Source organism: Phocoena sinus, chromosome 3 (genome assembly GCF_008692025.1).
Source record: "Phocoena sinus isolate mPhoSin1 chromosome 3, mPhoSin1.pri, whole genome shotgun sequence".
NCBI classification, from domain to species: domain Eukaryota; kingdom Metazoa; phylum Chordata; class Mammalia; order Artiodactyla; family Phocoenidae; genus Phocoena; species Phocoena sinus.
The window spans coordinates 10,221,956-10,244,332 of NC_045765.1; the positions used below are offsets into that span (position 1 = coordinate 10,221,956).

Below are 22,377 nucleotides of genomic sequence, written 5' to 3' on the forward strand. Positions count from 1 at the left end.
GCCATGAAGGACCAAGACATTTATATGGATATTTTGTAACACTATCTCTAAAAATGGTAAAAGATAAAAGTTCCAAATCATAGAAATGACCAGTACTTTCCTTTTCTTACTAATATGACTGACTGGAATGTCTTATGAAAAAACTTTCGCTCTAATTCTCGTTTTTACCTTCTAGAAAACAACAATTACGATCACCAATGAGAGAAGTTTACCTCCTCACAGCATTCAATACAGAAAAACATCTTGCTTGGTTAAATAGCAATCATATCCTCTAACAAGAGTCAAAATCCTATAAGAAGTCCATTTCAGCATCCTGTTGCTATTATACTTCACAGTCCTTTGCGGTCTGTGTTCATTCTTATTAAAATTCATTATACTCCCTTTTTTTTGTGTGTGGTACGCGGGCCTCTCACTGCTGTGGCCTCTCCCGTTGAGGAGCACAGGCTCCGGACACGCAGGCTCAGCAACCATGGCTCACGGGCCCAGATGCTCCACGGCATGTGGGATCTTCCCGGACCGGAGCATGAACCCGTGTCCCCTGCATTGGCAGGCCTACTCTCAACCATTGCGCCACCAGGGAAGCCCCCTCTACTCCCCTCTTTGACTACAGGTGTGATCCTATGGGTCAGTGGCAGAGGGCACTGAAAAATTTTTACATTTTTGGTATTAAGAGTGAATGAGAAATGAATTTCAAATCAAAAATTTCAACTACAAAAAAGTAAAATTTCTCTGAGAAAAAAATACTTGAACATGATAATACTAATGCAAAAATATAATGATTAAATGAAGAAAAATGCAAATTTATCTGAATATCCATAATTATAATGGGTATTTTAAAATATATTCTGAGAAAAGATAAACTATAGTATTTGTTAGCATACGAAACCTTAGGAAAGAGTTGATAAAACATCTCTCCGAAACAACTACAGAATCATTTCTTTCACCAAAAAATGAACATACTTTTAATCATGTACAATCAAACATAACTGAAAACAAAGAGGGATTATATTCAGCTACAAGTAACAGAAAACACCCATACTTTTCTTGATATGAGGAAGGGGCTTATTCTCATATAGAAGGAGTGGGTCAAGGCAGCCACTGCACAAATGCAGCAAACTCCCATGTCATTTTTCATCGCTGCACCATTGTGAATGTCATGGTGAATCAGGAAAACATACTCACCAGCAATGTTAACAGCATAAGGTGTTTCCTACACAAGTTAGACACGATGAAGCTATAATCTACAGAAGAGGGTAATCAAACAATACTCCAAACCATGAAATTCTGAATTATTTTCCAAGTGGACACAGAAGGCTTCACAGAAAAATTCAAACTCTAACAGATTTTGATGTAGAATTGTGAAAACATCAGAGGAAAACTACACTTCTGATAATAGAAATCAAACAGTTGGTGGTGGTTTTGAGGATACTCTTGAATACAAAGGCACAGAATCTGGAAAACAGGATGAAAGGTGGTGTCCTCAAACCTCCTAGGTATCTGTCTCTCTCCCAGCATGGTGGCTCCAAAATCTGAAGTATGCCTTCTTCTCATCTGCCTTTAAATTGTACACAGGTGACGCTATTGGTTAATTCTAACATTGAACCACAAAGGGGATAGATTGTGGAAAATCTAGGTCCTAATATTACTCACAGGCAGGATATCTCCAACTCTAGATTTTTTGCCCTATCACAAGTCTCTCTTCTTCAAAGTCTATTCACCAAATACCAGTCAGAAGGAATGAAGAAGCAAATGGAAAAACATAATTTACGTGAATGTACACCCTTTGACAACCTTGCCATACAGAAAAAATTATTCCAAGTGTTTAACAGTATAGAAAATGGAAAAAGGCTCCTATACTCACCACCACCCAGAAAAGATCTTCCTGTAATAAAGGTACAGTATATATAACAGATCAAGGATATCCAAGAACTTCCACCCAAGGCCAGTAGGAAAATCTCAACAAATACCAAGCCTAATTGCCTATTAGAACTACACCTTATGGGGTATATGTATACGTATAGCTGATTCACTTTGTTATAAAGCAGAAACTATCACACCATTGTAAAGCAATTATACTCCAATAAAGATGTTAAAAAAAACACAACTACACTTTAATCACCCATAGGTCCAACAGACTTAAAAATGGAAAAAGAAAATATCATTACCTGATTAAAGGAAAAATCACTACCTTGTAACCTTATGAATTATTATTAAAAGATGACTTCCAGAATTACCTCACCTAAATATTCATTTCTGAGGGTAACTTGTACAAATCCAACATCAAGAAAGGCACTTTCATAAAGATCCTTAGTAAACACATATATTTATAAATTTTTATAACAAGTCTTTTATATTGAAGATTTTCTGAAACATTATTCTTGGATTACTTTCCAACAAGTTACCTCATGTTACTGACATTTATATTTGTTTTTCATGGGAGTTTTCACATATAAGTATGTGGGCCCACTGAAGTCTTTCCTAGGCTCTTTAAAAACTATATTTATTATCTAGTGAACCCTTTCATGCTTTTGCAAAGTAGAGAGATCAAAAAAGGTTTTCCCATATTCTTCATATTTACATGGTTTCTCTGTAGTATGCATGTGTCTCTGAATGCCTAAGACAGAAATGTAGGCTTTCCCACATTCCTACGTTCATAAGGCTTCTCTCCAGGGTGAGTTCTTTCATGCACTTGAACATTAGTGGAAGCAAAGTTTTCCCACATATTTTACAGTCATAGGGTTTTTCTAGTATGAGTTCTTTCATGTTTTTGAAGAGAACTGGAAAAACGAAATGCTTTAGAACATATTTTACACACACATGGTTTCTCGCCAGTGAGTCCTTTCATGTGTTTGAAGAAAACTGGGAATAATAAATGCTTTCCCACATTCTACACATTTATATGGTTTCTCTCCAGTGTGCAGGCTCATGTGTCTTTGAATGCCTGAGAGAGATATGTAGGCTTTCCCACATTCCTTACATTTATAGGGTCTCTCTCCAGTGTGAATTCTTTCATGCACTTGAACATAGGTGGAACTGAAGGTTTTCCCACATATTTTACATTCATAGGGTTTTTCTCCAGTATGGGTTTTCTCATGTTTTCGAAGATATCTGGGAATACTAAATGCTTTAGAACACGTTTTACACATATACGGTTTCTCTCCAGTGTGAGTCCTTTTGTGTATGTGAAGAGAACTGGGATTATTGAATGCTTTCCCACATTCTTCACATTTATATAGTTTCTCTCCAGTGTGCAGTCTCATGTGCCTTCGAATGCCTGACGGACAAACGAAGGCTTTCCCACATTCCTGACATTGATAGGGTTTCTGTCCAGTGTGAGCTCTTTCATGCACTTGAACGTAAGTGGAAGCGAAGGATTTCCCACATACTTTACATTCATAGGGTTTTTCTCCAGTATGGGTTCTTTCACGTTCTCGAAGGTATCTGGGAATACTAAATGCTTTACAACATGTTTTACACACATATGGTTTCTCTCCACTGTGACTCCTTTCATGTATTTCAAGAGAACTGGGCTTAATCAATGCTTCCTCACATGCCTTACATTCACAGGGTTTTTCTCCAGTGTGATCTCTTCCATGTTTTTGGAAACCTTTTTGAGAACGTAAACCTTTACCCCATTGCTTACATTCATAGGTCTTCTCTCCAGAGTGAATTCTTTCATGTGTTTGGAAACCTTGATGATTACTGAAGCTTTTTCCACATTGCTGGAATTCATACAGTTTCTCTCCTGTGTGAGTTCTTTTGTGCCTCTGTAAGGAACTGTAATATTTGTAAACTTTCCCACATTCCTTACATTTATATGTATTATACAGTCCCTGATCATATTTTTTAAAATCTTGAGGTTTGTGTTCAATGTGACATTTCATGTGCCTATTAAGAGATGAATGATGCATGAAGACTTGTCCACATTCACTGCATTCACATGGTTTTAATCCAGGAGTTTTCTTGTTCTGATCAAGAGGTGGAATAAGGCTGAAATTTCCTCCACATGGATTATGGTCTTTACGCTCAGAGAATCTCACTACCGTATGATTTCTGAAAATGTGAGAAGCACATTATTAATGATTTATTAATCATTTTATATGTATTGCATTTATTACAATTGATAGGAATAGTGTGGTTTTCTAATTTGTGTGAATTGTTAGGAATTGAATATACTGAATGCTCCGCAACGGACTGCACCCTTTCTATTGAAAAGTAATATTCAAATACAGGGTTTATTAATACTGCTTGCAAGTGAATTATTTTGCAAATACTGGACATTTATATAACATTTAAGAAAATATTTTTGAAAGAAACTTTCTAAGAATAATTAAATTAGAAGAAAGGGCTATTTGTTTCGTTTGCACGTTTTTTTTTGTTTTTTTTTTTTTTTTTTTTTTATGCGTTACGCGGGCCTCTCACTGTTGTGGCCTCTCCCGTTGCGGAGGACAGGCTCCGGACGCGCAGGCTCAGCGGCCATGGCTCACGGGCCCAGCCGCTCCGCGGCATGTGGGATCTTCCCAGACCGGGGCACGAACCCGTGTCCCCTGCATCGGCAGGCAGACTCCCAACCACTGCGCCACCAGGGAAGCCCTGCACGTTTTTAAAATTTCATAATATACCAGGATTCTCACGTGAGTCAAAGCTTTCTATTGTCAGTGTGACTTACCTTGGTTTTCCCCCCTGGTTTTTGTACTGCTCTTCAATGTCATCATCATCCCATTTTGTTCCTAAAATGCAGACCCAGTAAAATGATTCCAAAGATTGGAAATTAAAGAAATATTATTTGACTCTATGTACACTGTTAGCTGTGATCATGCCTGGTTTATATACCAACATCCTCCCTTCTCACATTACACAACTTAGAACATCAATGAGCAAGAAGCATTTGATCTCTATCTGAGTAACTGATGGAAAGTCCCCATCCTTACCTACTGAGGCCAGATTCCTAAAGGTTTCCTGCATCACATCTCTGTAGAGTTTCTTCTGTGTAGGATTCAGTAGAGCCCACTCCTCCAGGGTGAAGTTCACAGCCACATCCTCACAGGTCACTGAGTCCTAAAACATCCCAAGTATGTGTACAGTAGGATGAGTGACAGCACTGGACACCTATATTCCATTTATGGGAAGGTTATGTGTGATTCTGTCCTTTCCAAACATTTACTCACCCTCTGTCCATACCTTCTTCCTCATTAATTTATCAGTACCATAAAGACATGAAAATTATTTACACATTTTTACTGTGATCACATTACATTTTATTTCTCTCTAATGGCAGGGCTCAGAGAATACTGGGAAATGACAGAAATGCTATACAAATGAAACCAATATTATCATATTAAGACCATCAATTCCTTATGAGAAAAATTATTTCATTTCCTTCCTTATTACCCACCAATTCCAGCACTCCAAGAGACAAGGGGTCAAATCTGTGTGAGGTTTCAATGCATAAACCACTGTGAATAACTACAAGCTTTTTCTTCTCTTCCCATTACCAGGCATGAGAGTCCAGGAGGCCTCTGGCATGTAACATTTAACAAGGTCCAGCTAGTCACAGATCCTACAGTCCTCTAGGACATTAAAAGTGACAAGATACAACTGGCTGAATGAAAATATTCTTGGGGAGAAGCACTGCTTTTGCCCTGTGTCATATGTATTACAGATTCAGTACCTCCTTTGTCTCTCTGTCCAATTTAATGGACTAGAAAGTTATTTGGAACAGAATTCAGACATGACAAAGAAGGCATGACAACTTAAACCACAAAATCCCTACATTCCTGCACCTCAGGGCAGCTTCCTGCCAATTCTGGGAACACACAGGCATACACACTGAGATAATAATGTCAGAAGAGCCCGTGTGGCACACCATGACAGTCGACCCTCATCCCTGCTGACATTAAAAATCAATTTAAGGAGAGGAGAACAAGATGGAGGAATGGAGGGACATGGAACTCACCTCCTCCCGCCAGTACATCTACATGTGGAACAATTTTTTTAGAATACCTATTTAAAGCTTGCAGAAGATCTCATATAACCAAAGCTGCAAGAAAGATCCCTACATAACTGGGTAGGATGAAGGGAGAAGAGAGAAGAGGAACTGAGATGGGACCTGTGCCCCTGGGAGGGAGCTGTAAAAAAGGCAAGGTCCCCTAAGCCAGGGAACCTCCTTCACCAGCTGGGAGGTCCACCAGGATAGATAGGGAGTTTCAAAGGCTGAAAAGGAGAGTGTGGCAGCTGGCCTGTAGCCTGGCAGGGTAGAGAGAGATCGGAACTGAAGGACCTGGTAACGTGCCCGCACTTCTCAGCCCAAGACACGTGCCTGCTGGTGTGTGCAATGACTGGGTGCAGAAACGTGGCTTCAACGGACAGACCCAGGGAGAGGACTCAGCTTGCCTGCACAGAGACAGCCCACAGGGCCTGGACTGTGGTCTGGGTCGCAACTGGGGGCATGAGCAGGACGGAGAGTGGGTCTGCCATAGGAGCCCCATTGTCAACACGGGCAGGAGGGGAACAGGTCTGCCATAGCAGCATCATTGTCAGCATGCTCATAGAAGGGATCTAGCTGCAGTGGGTTCTTTGAACTTTCTGGGCCTGCACAAGCAGAGGCAGGGCTGAAATCTGAGCCAATTGCAGGCAGTCCTACTGCGGGTGCTGGGATGCAGCTCCAGCGGGTTCTTGTTCCAACAGATTTTGGGACCGGGACTGCTTGTGCTTGCCTGAGAACCACCTGAGCCGACTATCTGCTGGCTCAAGGGGACATGACTCTGTGGGTTTAAACACTGGTGGCCCTTTGGGCACACATACACATCTAAGGAATCTCTAACCTGATTACCAGAGCCCCCAAGGGAAGGTGGCCATCAAGGGCAGTGCCAGCAGCAGTGATCTTTGTGGGTACGCACACCAGGTGGCAAGTAGCACCACAGAATCACACACCCCACAGACATCTCCTGGGGATGAAGATGAAGCAGCTCCTCTCCCAGTGGGAGGCCTCCAGTGTCACCTACCTCACACCACAGCTTAGAACCGGATCTAGGAGCTTCTATTCCAACAACTAGAGAGCAGACCCTGCCCCCAACAGACCTGTGATAACCACAGAGCAAAGAGGAGGCCCCGCCAAACATCCAGTGCAGTCTCTGGTCACCACAAGGCCAAACACACCAACAAGGGCCAGCAGAACCTGATGAGACACATGGCAAGCATACATACTAAAGACAGCCCTTGCACCATGAATATTGGACTCAAGCAGTCTACACAGTGACACTCCCACAAAACATCAGCACTGCAAGACCACAGTAGATAACTGTTTCTCCTAAACTGACAGAGTCAGAGAAATATAAGAAAAATGAAATAGCAGAGGAACTACTCCCAATTAAAAGAACAAGAGAAATCCCCTTAAAGAACAAACAATAAAACAGACCTCTCCAGTCTACCAAACCCCAAGTTCAAAAAGGAGGTAATAAAAATGCTGAAGGTATTAAGAAAGGCTACCAATAAAAATATGGATCACTGCAACAAGGAACTAGAAACTATAAAGATGAGCCAATCAACATTAGACAACTCCATTGCCAATATGAATACTGAGTTAAACATAATAAATAGCAAACTTAATAATGCAGAACAATGAACAAGTGACCTGGAAGAAAGAATAATGGAAATCACCCAATCAGAACAGCAGACAGAAAAACAAATGAAAAATATGAAAGCAACATATCAGATGTATGGAACAATATAAAGCATGCCAATTTATGCATAATAAAATCCAAGAAGGAGAAGAAAGAGAAAAGGGGATTGGAAAAGTATTGAATAAATTATGGCTGAAAACATCCCAAACCTAAAGAAGGAAACAGAGATCCAGGTACAGGAAGCACAGAGGGTCCCAAACAAGATGAACCCAAACAGACCTGCTGTAAGATATATCATAATTAAAATGGGAAGAAGTAAAGATAAAGAGAGGATTCTAAAGGCAACAAGAGAAAACCAAAGAGTCAATCACAAGGGAATCCACATAAGGCTATCAGCTGATTTCTCTACAGAAGCTTTGCAGGGCAGAAGGAGTGGCAAGATACACTGAAAGTCCTGAAAGGGAAAAACCTGCAACCTAGGATACTCCACCCAGCAAGATTATCATTTAAACTAGAAGGAGAGATATAGAATTTCTCAGAAAAGCAAAAACTAAAAGAATATAGCAGTACTAAGCCTATCTTACAAGAAATATAGAAAGGTCCCCTCTAAATGGAAAAGCAAGAATCTATATGAATGGGAAAACCAAAATAGTAAAGGTAAATATATAAGAGGACTGAAGATCACTTAAATAAGCCAGTACATAGATTAAGAAAGAATCAAAAGAATACTGTGAAAGCAATTATAACTATAAGGAACAGCAAAAGGGTAATAAACACGAAGATGTAAAATAAGACATCAAAATCACAAAACGTGTGGAGGGGAGTAAGAATGTAGATCTTTTACAATGTGTTTGAGCTTATATGACTACCAGTCTAAAGCAAGTACATACATTTACAGGTTAACAAACTTAAAAATCAGGCTAACCAAAAACATACAATAGATTCACAAAACCCAAAATGAAAGAAACTCAAGCATAATACAAAGAAAACCATCAAACTACAAAGGGAAAAACAAAAAGAAGAAAGGAACAAATAAGAAATATAAAACCAACTGGAAAACAAGGTTTTAAATGTCAATAAGTACATACTTATCAATAACTACTTTATGTGTCAATGGAATAAATGCTCCGATCAAAAGACAGAGTGGTAAATTGGACAATAAAACAAGAACATTCAATATGCTGCCTACAAGAGACCCGATTTATGGCAAAAGAAACATAAACGTTGAAAGTAAGGGAATGGAAAAAGATATTTCATACAAATGGAAATTACAAGAAAGTAGGGGTAGCAATACTCATATCAGACAAAATAGACTTTAAAACAAAGGCAATAAAGAAAGACAAAGAAGGACACTGGATGATAAAAGGATCAATACAAGAAGAGGATATTGCACTCATTAACATACATGCACCCAATGTAGGAGCATCTAAATACATAAAACAAATATGAGCAGACATAAAAGGATAAATTGATGGGAATACAGTAATAGTAGGAGAGTTTAACACCCCAGTGGCATCAATGGACAGATCTTCCAGACAGAAAATCAGTAAGGCAACAGAGATTCTGAATGACACAATAGTTAGACTTAATAGCTATATATAGGACACTACATCCAAAGAAACCAGAATACACATTCTTTTCAAGTGCACATGGAACATTCTCTAGGATAAACCACATAGTAGAACAAAAAACAAGTCTCAACAAATTTAAGAGGACAGAAATTATTTCAAGCATCTTTTCTGACCACAACAGCATGAAACCAGAAATGAAGCACAAAAAGAAAAACGAGAAAAAAATGATTACATGGAGACTAAAAACAACATGTCCCTAAAAAAACCAATGGGTCAACAATGAAATCCAAGAGGAAATTAAAGAATACCTCAAAAAAATGAAAATGAAAACACAGTCATACATAATCTATGAGATGAAGCAAAAGCAGTTCTACGAGGGAATTTCATAGTGATACACGGCTTCTTTAAAAAAAAACAACAAATCCCAAATAAATAACCTAACCTACCATTACAAAGATTAGAAAAAGAACAAACAAAACCTAAAGTCACAGAAAGAGGAAAATAATAAAGATCAGAGAGGAAGTAAATAGAGATTTAAAAAAAAATTAGAAAAGATCAATAAAACTGAGACCTGGTTTTTTTGAAAAGATAAAAAAAAAAATCAACAAACCTCTAGCCAAGCTCATCAAAAAGAAAAGAGAGAGGACCCAAAGAAACAAAATGAGAAATGAAAGAGGAAAAACAACAACCAATACCACAGCAATACAAAAAAATCATAAGAGAATACTATAAACAAGTATATGCCCACAAAATGGACAACCTAGAAGAAATGTACAAGTTCCTAGAAATATACAGCCTACCCAAATTGAGTCAAGAAGAAAGAGATAATTTGAACAGACCAAGCACTAGGAGTTAAATGGAAACTGTGCGAATCCCCTGGTGGTCCAGTGGTTAGGGCTCAACACTTTCACTGCTGTGGTCTGGGTTCAACCTCTGGTCGGGGAACTAAGATCCCACAAGCCATGTGGTGTGGCCAAAAATAAATAAATAAATTTAATTTTAAAAAAATTGAAGCTGCAATATAAAAACAAAAACAAAAAATTCCCTGCAAACAGAAGTCCAGGACCAGAGACCTTCCCTGGGGAATTCTACCAAACATACAAAGAAGAACTTATACTGATCCTTATCAAATTATTCCAAAAGACTGAAGAGGCGGGTACACTCCCAAAGTCATTCTATGAAGCAACCATCACCCTGATGCCAAAACCAAAGACACTACATAAACAAGAAAATTACTGGCCAATACCTTTGATGAATACAGATGCAAAAATTCTCAACAAAATGTGATCAAATCAAATCCAACTATACACAAAAAGGACCATACAACATGATCAAGCTGGATTCATCCCAGGCTCACAAGGATGGTTCAACACACACAAATCAATCAATGTGATACATGACATCAACAAAAGAAAAGACAAAAACCACATGATCATCTCAACAGGTGAAGACAAAGTGTCTGATAAAATTTAACACACATTCATGATAAAAACTCTCACCAAAGTGGTTACAGAAAGAACATATCTCAACATAATAAAAGCCATTTTTGGCAAACCCACAGCCAACATAACACTCAATGGTGAAAAGCTGAAAGCATTCCCAGTAAATTCTGGAATGAGACAAGGATGCCCACTTCCATTACTTCTACTCAACAGAGTATTGGAAGTCTTAGCCACAGGAATCACAGAAGAAAAAGAAATGAAATCCAAATCAGAAGGGAAAAGGTAAAATTGTCATTATATGAAGACGACATGATACTCTACATAAAAACCCTAAAGACTCCACACAAAAACTACTAGAACTGACAAATGAATTCAGCAAGGCAGCAGAATATGAGATAAACATACAGAAATCTGTTGCATTTCTTTACACCAAAAAAGAAATATAAAAAAGAGAAAGTAAAAAGACAATCCCATTTAAAATCACATCAGGGACTTCCCTGGTGGTGCAGTGGTTAAGAATCCGTCTGCCAACGCAGGGCACACATGTTCAAACTCTGGTCCAGGAAGATCCCACATGTTGCAGAGCAACTAAGCCTGTGTGCCACAACTACTGAGCCTGCACTCTAGAGCCTGCAAGCCAAAACTACTGAGCCCACATGCCACAACTACTGAAGCCCATGTGCCTAGAGCCTGGGCTCCACAACAAGAGAAGCCACCGCAATGAGAAGCCCACGCATTGCAACGAAGAGTAGCCCTCACTCGCCACAACTAGAGAAAGCCTGCGCAGCAATGAAGACCCAATGCAGCCAAAAATAAATAAATAAATTTATTTAAAAAAAATTACATCAGGACATCCTTGGTGGTGCTGTGGTTAAGAGTCCACCTGCCAATGCAGGGGACACAGGTTCGATCCCTGGCCTGGGAAGACCTCACATGCCACAGAGCAACTAAGTCCGTGCACCAGAACTACTAAGCCTGCACTCTAGAGCCTACAAGCCACAACTACTGAAGCCTGCTTGCCACAAATACTGAAGCCCACTCACCTAGAACCTGTGCTCCGCAACAAGAGAAGCCACTGCAATGAGAAGTCCATGCACTGTAACGAAGAGCAGCCCCTGCTCACCGCAACTAGAGAAAGCCCGTGCACAGCAACAGAGACCCAATGCAGCCAAAAATTAATTAATTTTAAAAAATAAATAAAATAAAATCACCAAAAAATGAAATACCTAGGAATATGCCTAACCAAGGAGGTGAAAGACTTGTATGCTGAGAACTATAAAATATTGATAAAGGAAACCAAAGATGATTCAAGGAAATGGAAAGATATCCTATGTTCTAGGATTGAAAGAATTATATTGTTAAAATGGCCACACTACCCAAAGCAATCTACAGATTTAATGCAATCCCCATCAAATTACTCATGACATTTTTCAAAGAACTAGAACAAATAATCCTAAAATTTATATGGAACCATAAAAGACCCAGAATTGTCAAAGCAATTCTGAGGAAAAAGAACAAAGTTGGAGGAATAACCCTCCCAGCCTTTGGACAATACTACAAAGCTACAGTAATTAAAACAGTGTGGTACTGAACAAAAACAGACATAGAGATCAATGCAACAGAATAGAGAGCCCAGAAATAAACCCTATGATCAATTAATCTTTGACAAAGGAGGCAAGAATAAACAATGGAGAAATATTCTCCTCAGCAACTGGTGTTGGGAAAACAGGAGAGCCGCATATAAATCAATGAAGTTACAACATTCCCAAATACTATACACAAAAATAAACTCAAAATGGCTTAAAGACTTAAATATAACACCTAATACCATAAAACCCCTAGAAGAAAATATAGGCAAAACATTCTTTTGCATAAATTGTAGCAGTGTTTTCTCAGGTCAACCTACCGAGGCAATAGAAATAAAAGCAAAAATAAACAAATGGGACCTAATCAAACTTATGAGCTTTTGCACAGCAAAGGAAACCATACACAAAACAAGATGACAACCTATGGACTGGGAGAAAATATTTGCAAATGATGTGAGTGACAAGGGCTTAATTTCTAAAATATACAAACAGGGCTTCCCTGGTGGCACAGTGGTTAAGAATCTGCCCAACAATGCAGGGGACACAGGTTTGAGCCCTGGTCCAGGAAGATCCCACATGCCATGGAGCAATTAAGCCTGTGGGCCACAACTACTGAGCCTGCGCTCTACAGCCGGCGAGCCACAATTACTGAGTCCGTGTGCCACAACTACTGAAGCCCGTGCACGTAGAGCCCGTGCTCTGCAACAAAGAGAAGCCACCGCAATACGCCCGCGCACTGCAATGAAGAGTAGCCCCCGCTCACCGCAACTAGAAAAAAGCCCACGCACAGCAACGAAGACCCGACGCAGCCATAAATTAATTAATTAATTATTTTTTAAAAAGGGACCTAAATAGACATTCCTCCAAAGAAGACATACAGATGACCAATAAGCACAGGAAAAGATGCTCAACATCACAAATTATTAGTGAAATGCAAATCAAAACTACATTGAGGTAACACCTCACACCAGTCAGAATGGGCATCATCAGTCTACAAATAATAAATGCTGGAAAAGATGTGGAGAAAAGGGAACCCTCCTACACTGTTGGTAGGAATGTAAATTGGTACAGTATGCAGGTTCCTTAAAAAACTAAAAAGAGTTACCATATGATCCAGCAATCCCACTCCTGGGCTTTTATCAAGAAAAGAGGAAAGCTCTAATTTGAAAAGATACATGCATCCCAATGTTCACAGCGGCACAATTTACAATAGCCAAGACATGGAAACAACCTATGTGTCCATCAACAAATGAACGGATTCCAAAGATGTGGTTTATATATGCAATGTATTATTACTCGGCCATAAAAGAGAAGGAAATAATGCCATTTGCAGCAACATGGATGCACCTAGAGATTATTAGACTAAGTAAATCAGATATTGATAGACAAATATATGATATCTCCTATATGTGGAATCTAAAAAAGAGTACAAATGAACTTATTTACAAAACAGACAGGCTCCCAGACATAGAAAACAAGCTTATGGTTACCAAAAGGGAAGGGGGGAAAAGGGATAAATGGGGAGTATGGGATTAACACATGCAGTTTACTACATATTAAATAGATAAACAACAAGGATTTGCGTATAGTATAAGGAATTTATAAACTGAAAAAAAAAATTTAAGAGCTGCAGATTGTAAGGGAGCTCACTGAAGTCCATGATGTTTTCATGGTGGATATTCCCATGATTATAGAATACATAAATCTGTTCACAGTGCTTTCCTCCCAAAGAACATAAAATCACCATCCTCTAATCAGAAGGAAGTCCTCTGTGACCAGCCACTGTAGAGGTGTCCTTCCTTCCTCTGCCATTGTCAAGCTCATCTAGGGAGAAAAGGAACATGCAGTTTAACCCCTAAGCATAAGAATCCCTTAGCTGAAGACAGCACACACTGCCAGTAGGCTATAAAAGGGTATATTCCTCCATAACTGAGATCTCTGGCGAGTGTAAGGCAGGCCTCTCAAGCAGGCGTGAAACAGCTTGAGAGAGCAAGGAAACGTGTGTGGACTTTTTTATTTTGGTTTTGTGGTGGGATAAAGTGAGAGTTTATACACAAGGGCAGAGCATGTGTGGATTCAATCTTTTCCTAAGCCAAAGGTAGGAGGAAAACCTTTCTCACTGCCTTGGATACATGTGGGTCACAAGGGGAAGAAGGAGGGATGAGGCTCTAAAGCTGTCCACAGCCAACTGTCAAAAAATTGGAGTCAGGGCTTCCTTGGTGGCACAGGAATCTGCCTGCTAATGCAGGGGACACGGGTTCGAGCCCTGGTCTGGGAGGATCCTGTCTGGAGCCTGTGCTCTGCAACGAGAGAGGCCGTGACAGTGAGAGGCCCGCGCACCGCGATGAAGAGTGGCCCCCGCTTGCCACAACTAGAGAAAGCCCTCGCACAGAAACGAAGACCCAACACAGCCAAAAATAAATTAATTAATTAATAAACTCCTACACCCAACATATTCTCTAAAAAAAAACTGGAGTCAGAAGCTTCTACTTCCGGCTCTGGCATTTAATAACTTAGAAGCTATCATTCCCAACCTCGCAAGAGAAAAGCAAAATAACTTGAAATAAACTTCTCTTCTTAGATTCTTCACAGCATTTAGGTCACAGGGCAACCCACGATCTTTAAAATTGGGAAAGAGAAAATAAATACAACATTATTAATATTCCCCAAATATTCTGTTCTTACCATGGCCTGTCAAAAAATTCTATTTCAGCAGAGTTTAATGGAAACACAAAAAAGACAGAACAATATCTATGAACCCTAATATAAACTGTCTTAAATAGAAGATTTATAACCATCATGGGATTACGAAAGGAAAAGACAGAAAAGAGCAGAAGAAATTAGTGTAGTAACAATCATTGAGATTTTCCTAAAATTAATGATACACGACACACTGTAGATCCAGGAAGCTCAGAGGACACTAAACACATAAACAATAAAAATGCACAACCAAGTAGCTCGTATTCAAACTACACAAAAACCAAAGACAACGTGAATATATATGGAAAGAAGCCAGAGGGGAAAACACCTTAGTTATACAGAAACAAAGATTAGAATTAAATCAGACTTCTTTTCAGAAACCACGCAAGAAACAAGAGTGGAGTGAAATATTTAACGTTTTGAAACAAAAAACAACTCTCCTAGAATTTTGTGTCAAGCGAAATTATCTTCCAAGAATAAAGGAGGAATAAAGACTTTCTCAGAAAAAAATTGAGACTTTGTCTTAATAGACCTACTTTGAAAGAAACATTCAGAAACTCATTAGAAAGAATGTAAATGATGAAGATGCAGGATTAGAAGAACAATATATGAAGGTAAAATATCTACTGTAGTTCTTATAATTAATATGGCAGATAACCACTTTGTTTCAAATATGAACAAGAATGTATGGCAATTATAAACTTATGGATAAGTGAAATAAATGAGAGCCATGTGACAAGGGACCAGAAATGGGGGAAATGGGAATAACTTCATATGAGGTACCTGCATGCCCAATGAAGTGGTATAGTGGCACTTGACAAATGTGGCTTAGTTGTAAATGTATACTGAAAACTCAAGGGCAAGCACTAAAAAAGTGAAAACATATGTGTAATTGATATACTAACAGAGGATTAAGAAAAACAATCAGAAAAAAAAAAAAAAAAAGAAAAACAATCAGGTAAAATGCTCAGTTAAAGCCAGAGACGGCAGAAAAAGTGGGAAGACAAAAAGAAACGAAGTACAAGGGTAACAAATAAAAGCAATAAAAGGTGTGGTAGGTATTAATCTAACTGTATTAGCCACCACTTTAATCAAGGTCCCAATACAACTGAAAGACAAATAACAGTAATGACAGATTTTAAAAATCACACTTAATCGTATGTTGTCCACAAGAAATCCACTTTAAACCTAAAGACACAGACAGACGAATGTTAAAAGGATGAAGAAAAATGTCCTATGACAAAGCCAGAGAGGGGCAAGGCTGACAGATCAACCAGGAAATCTTCCAAAGAGGACCACCACTGGCAGGATTTCGGATAGGATGTCTGTGCCCAGAAAAGATTCTGAGGGAGAGGCATGAGGATTCAAACAGTAGTTCCACGTAGTTATTCATGGCTGTCCTCTCATGTCAAATATCCACAACGAATATAAATCTATAAAAAGGAGTCATCCATGACTCTGTGGGGGAAAAAATTAAAACAAAAAAGAATTGGGTCTGCTTGAAATGCACCACGAAAGACAAATAGTTGATAATGATGCTGTGAATCGAAGAGGAGAAGCTGGAGTTTTAGAATTCGGGAAGGAATCTGGAAATTGAGGCATTTATTGCCACTCTAGGAAGAGCTAGGCTAGAGGGACAGGGTCGTGGATTTGAGACCCTGCTCCCCAACCATTTGGAAAACTCAGGAGAAAACAGGTCCCGCCCTGGGGAGAAAGGAGGGACTGGGGACCCCACACAGCTCCTCATACACAGGTACCCCGGGGACCGAGTCAGTATTGTTCCCTGATGATCCTCCTCGCGGTTACCGCACACCCTGGGGAGACGCGGGCTGCGGGCGCAGAGCTGCCCAGAGAGGCTAGGAGGCGGGGCCGAAGTCGTGGCGCGCAGTGACCGGACAGGACGCCCGGGGTCCCGACTGCAGGCCCCGTCCCCACGCTGCGAGCCGGAGGGAATGAGGTCCCAGTGGCTGTCCAAGTGGACACGGGTTCGCAGACGCCGGAGTTGAACGCAGGGAGGCCCGGGTCCCGCCTCGGCCTGTTCCCGCCGGTTGCTACCAATTTCTCCGCTCCGACTCCACACGCCGGGGAGGCACACTCACCATATCCAGCTTTTCCGGGTCTCCTCGAGTCCCTCCTACGCCTCCTACGACCACTGCAGAAACGACTGGGACCATTAAGGGCGGGGAGCGCCAGATATCCTCCCTGGGACATCGGAGTCCGTGGCGACTTTCTTGCGGGTGCTGTGCGTCGCCCCGCCCACCTCCGCCAGCGGCGCCCCTGATTGGACAGTTCGAAAGTCCCGCCACTTCGTGCCTGAGTGACTGCAGAGCAGGAGGGCTGGGCTCCGCCCAAACATCTTCTCCTCTAGGTGGTAACCTCACCAGCCAGCTCCATTTGCATTTAAACAGAAAGTTTTCCTGGCCTGAGGCTGCCTATGGTGTTTTCACCCAGCTTTTTGTGAAAGTGTGGGCTCAGATGTGCGCCGGGAATTCCCGATTCAGTCTCAGGTTGGAGAAATACAGAGCAAGAGGATGGCCCAGGCCAGGTCTGCTTGTAACAAATGGGCCATCTGTCCTCTGCAGGTCAAGAGCTTGGCGTAAGGCTGCGGCGAACCACTCATGGAACTATGACCCTTGTTTAGAATGTCAACCATAAGGACCACCAATTATAAAGAGGCAAAATGGCAGTCTATTGAGGGATCTTAGAATTGCAATTCAAGGGGGTCACAGATTCTGGAGAGACCCAGAATGGTGTCCGACCCGAGGAAAATGGGTAAAAGTTTTTCTAGGAAAAAGGGGTTGTTCATTCAGGCTTAAAAACTTCTTTACCAAGAATTTGGATTGGAGGGTAAAATTCGTCTATACATACCATTGGGTTACGGAACACATCTCATCCGTTTCTAGGGAAAGGTATGTTTTCTTTAGTCCAGAGTAAGTCCAGTTATCATCATCAACATCATTATTTGGCAACTCAGCAACTATTCAGCCATTTTATTTAGAGAGCTCAGCAAAATTCCAACGCGGGAAGCAAAGATGGGGGTCCTTTGGTCACATCTCACTCGTTCCTGACACAGTTCTTTTCATAAGGAACACACTTAAGTGTGACCTCACCGTCTGTAACAGAGGCTGGTCCATTTTAGTCTTTGATCTCAGCGAGCACTGAGATTTCCCTCATCCCTTTTCCACCCCCACTCTTTTGGTACTTAAGGTAAAGAATCCCAGAACACTTGGCCCTGGTGAGAAATTTGAAGCCCGCAGTCCTAGCTGGGTGCAAGGACTCTGCTCAGTCTAACCATAGGGTGTGAGATGTGTTCATTAAGTTCTCATGTCTACATTTACACTGAAAGGAAATTTATTTTACATCAGTTTTTGCTTCAAACCCTAGTGAACTTTGAAATGTAAACGACTATGACATCCCTAAGGCAATTGATTCCTATTATCTCTGTTACAAGAAAAACAATAAATCATCCTGGAAACTCTTCCCCCACAGCTTTCTTGAGGTATCATTGACTAACAAAATTGTCTATCCTTCTGTTACTACCACAATATCTTGATTACCTTTGTTTAGTACAAAGTTTTGAAATCAAGAAATGTTAATCCTACAATTTTTTTTTCTTTTTCAAGAATGCTGTGACTATTCTGGTTTCCTTACAATTCCCTATAAATTTATGAAACAGATTGCCAATCAAATTACTGTTCAGATTATGATTATTGAATCTTAGATCATTTTGCAGAGAAGGGCCATTTCAACAATGTTAAGTCTTCCGATCCATGAAACTGGGATGTTTTCCCATTTGTTTATACATTAATTAATTTCTTTCAAACATGTTTGTAGTTTTCAGAGTATTTGTTTTATACTTCTTTTGTTATATTTATTCTGTTTTATTGCCTTTGATTCTATTGTAAATACATTTCTTTTCTGAATTGCATTATCAGAATGTTCATTGCAAGTGTATAAAAATGCAGTTGTTTTTATTTTTATTTTATTTTGATTTTAACCTTGTTAAATTCAATTACTAGTTCCTATAGTTTTTTTTAGCAGACCCTAGAGTTTATTATATATAAGATACCTGACTGGAAGTAGAGACAGTTTGACATCTTCCTAACCAATATGCACGCATTTTAATCCTTTTCTTGCCTAATGAGTTCTTGGCTAAAATCTCCAATAAACTGTCAAACAGAAGTGACAAGAGTAGACATCTTTGGTTAGTTATGGCTGGAGGTAAGCATTCACTGTTTCACAATTAAATATAATATTAGCTGTGGGTTTTCCATAGATGCTCAATATGAGGTTAGGACATTTCCTTCTATTTTATTTTATTTTTTTATTTTTGGCCGCGTTGGGTCTTCATTGCTGCGTGAGGGCTTTCTCTAGTTGCCGTGAGCAGGGGTTACTCTTCGTTGCGGTGCACAGGCTTCTCATTGCCGTGGCTTCTCTTGTTGTGGAGCACGGGCTCTAGGCACCTGGGCTTCAGTAGTTATGGTATGTGGGCTCAGTAGTTGTGGCTCCCAGGCTCTAGAGCACAGGCTCAGTAGTTGTGGTGCACGGGCTTAGCTGCTCCGCAGCATGTGGGATCTTCCCGGACCAGGGCTGGAACATGTGTCCCCTGCGTTGGCAGGCAGATTCTTAACCACTGCGCCACCAGGGAAGCCCTCCTATTTTTGGTGAGTGTTTTAATCATGAAGGGGTATTATTTCTCTTGTCAATTATTTCTTTGAGTCTATTTAGAAGACCTTGCATCTATTGACCTCACTCATTACATTAATGATTTTTAGATGTTAATCCAAACTTTCATCCCAGGAACAAATCCCACTTGATCATGATGTATAATTCTTTTTATCTGTGGCTGTATTGGGTTTGCTAGTATTTGTTGGGTGTTTTTCCATCCATATTCACAAAAGAAATAGGTGTGTCTTTTTTTTTTTTTTTGGTACTTCATGTGTTGGCTTTGGTATTAGAGTAGTTCTGGCCTCACAAAATGAGTGTGAAGTATTGTCTTCATTCTATTATTTACAAGACTTTGTGAAAATCAGCAATAAACCTGTCACCCAGGGGAGCAACCCGACCGTCCCTAACCCACCATGCCTAAATTGTCTCTATAAACAAGTACACCTGTCTTAGGCAAGGAGGCAAGGAAGCCAACCGCCCCACCCTCCCATTCTAATAAAAACCTCCCTCCTGGCAAACTTGCAGAAAACCAGAACTAACTGTATCTACTAGTTGTGTTTACATGACAGTCTCCAGTCTAATTCAGTGACAGATCTTTAAAATTTTTGGAGAACTTTGTGTAGAAGCCATCTACACAAAGGTAGAGTCTAGGTTTATTTTACAGGTGGATTTTGTTTACTAACTCAACCACTTCACTTTTTATAGTTCTATTCTGATTTTCTGGGGTTTTTTCTTTTTCCGTTATTTATTTCTTTTTACTAATATGTATTTTTTAGACTTATTATTGAAATATAGCTGATTTACACGGTTGTGTTAGTTTCTGCTGTACAGCAAAGTGATTCAGTTATACATATACATTCTTTTTTATATTCTTTTCCTTTATGATTTATCACACGATATTGAATCTAGTTCCCTGTGCTATACAGTAGGACCTTATTGTTTATCCATTCTATATATAATAGTTTGCATCTGCTAATTCTCTACTAATGTGTTTTGTTTTCTAGTCTATTTTGCCTGGTGTTTATATAATCTCTCCCGTTTTCATGTTGGTGCAGTTCACAGATGTACCTATCATACGCTTTTACTTTCAATCTGTTGGTATCTTTGCATCTAATGTGTGCTTCCTCTCAGGTAGAAGGTAGTTGAGTCCCTGGGCTGAGCAGCTGGGAGTGTGTCAAGCAGAGTAGATTGGAGCTTTGTTTTCCTTAGACACACCAAGGACAAAGTTAATGGCAGGAGCTGAGCTCTGCTGGAGTAACGAGATAAGAGGACCACATCTATCAATCCTGAGGTCAAGGAAACCTCCCTATCTGCACACAGGAAGGCTCCTTGGAGGTCAAAAAGGGAGGGGGCACCACCCCACAAAAAGTGTGGACATACTCCTGAAGTCCTCTGTGTTGGAATCCATTTTGGCAAAAAGTTGCGCACGCGTATTGGGGAGAGCTCTAGGACAGGTCAAGTGTGGAAAACAAATGAGATAACTGGCCAAACGTAAACGGAGATCCAGAAGAACTGCCCTGTATAAATGATGTAACCACCTCTTTACTGTGCTCCTCATTAGGGAGGACCCCACACCCCTTCTCTCCAGGTGTGTATTTCTGCCTTGCTTCTGTCTTAAACAAACTGTTTCTCTGTGTGCTCTCCCACGTGCTACGCTGTGTCTCAGATAATAAACTCTGTACCTGTTTTTACAGTTTTTGCCTCTTTGAGAAATCCATTTTTCAAATGGGGCAAGAGCCAGGGGAACTTTGCTTCTAGCCTGGTGGTCTAGCAGCTAGGATTCCTGGTTTTTCATCCAGGCTACCCAGGTTCAATTCCCGGGCAGGGAACTAAAACCTAGCTTCAAGACCACTTGCTGTTGTCTCTCTGAGATCACCTCTACACAGAATATAAATTTAGATCATAGTTTGTTTGTTTAATCTGGGGTGACAATCTCTTCCTCCTGTCTGGATCATGTAATCCATTCACATTTAGTATTTTTGACATAGTTGCAATTATACCTGCCATTTTTGTTTTCTACAATTCTCATGTTGTTTTTAGTTCTTAGTCCTCCTTTACAAGTTTCTTTTGCATTAAGTGAATATTTTCAAGTGTAACACTTTCATTTTCAAATGACTTCTCCATTATATATTTAGAAACATTTCAGAGGTTGCCGTTTTAACATAGATGTATTAAATTACTAAAATGAGACTCAGATTTATACTAGCTTAATTCCAGTGATACATGGAAACGTTGCTCATATAAAGCTCTATTCCCTTTTGCCATTTTTGTGTTATTATTGTTACGCAGATTACTTCAACTTATGAAATAACCCCCAGAGTATTTTCTTACACTTATCTACCATCTGTAGTCATCTCCTTAGCCCAGTACAGCTTTACTCCCATCTTTGTGCTCGTTAATGGCAAACGCACTCACTACACAGATATTCGCTCTATGTTACGCATTAGACTGTTACTGTTACAGTTACTAGACCGTGTGTTACTACACACGGTCTAGTAACACATTACATACATAGGATTTATACAGTTCCTCTGACGTCAGTTAAAAGAAGAAAAGAGAAAATAGGTATTGATTCTGCCTCTTCTACTTACAGAATTACCTGTATGGGTGTTTTTGTTTCTTTATGTTGATATGAATTACCTTCTGGAGTCCCTTGCTATCAGCCTGAAGAACTCCTCCAGTAATTCCTGTGGGGCAATTGACAGTCAATATATTCTTTTAGCTTTTGTTGATCTGAAAAATGAGGGGCAGCCTTCATTTTTTTCAGAAGGCAGTTTTGGTGAATATA

General features: G+C 39.9%; 1 pseudogene; it reads right to left on the bottom strand.

Annotated features, from left to right (window-relative positions):
• Window positions 1-905: 905 nt before the first annotated feature.
• LOC116750494 lies at window positions 906-17,145 on the bottom strand (annotated as a pseudogene).
• Window positions 17,146-22,377: the final 5,232 nt, after the last annotated feature.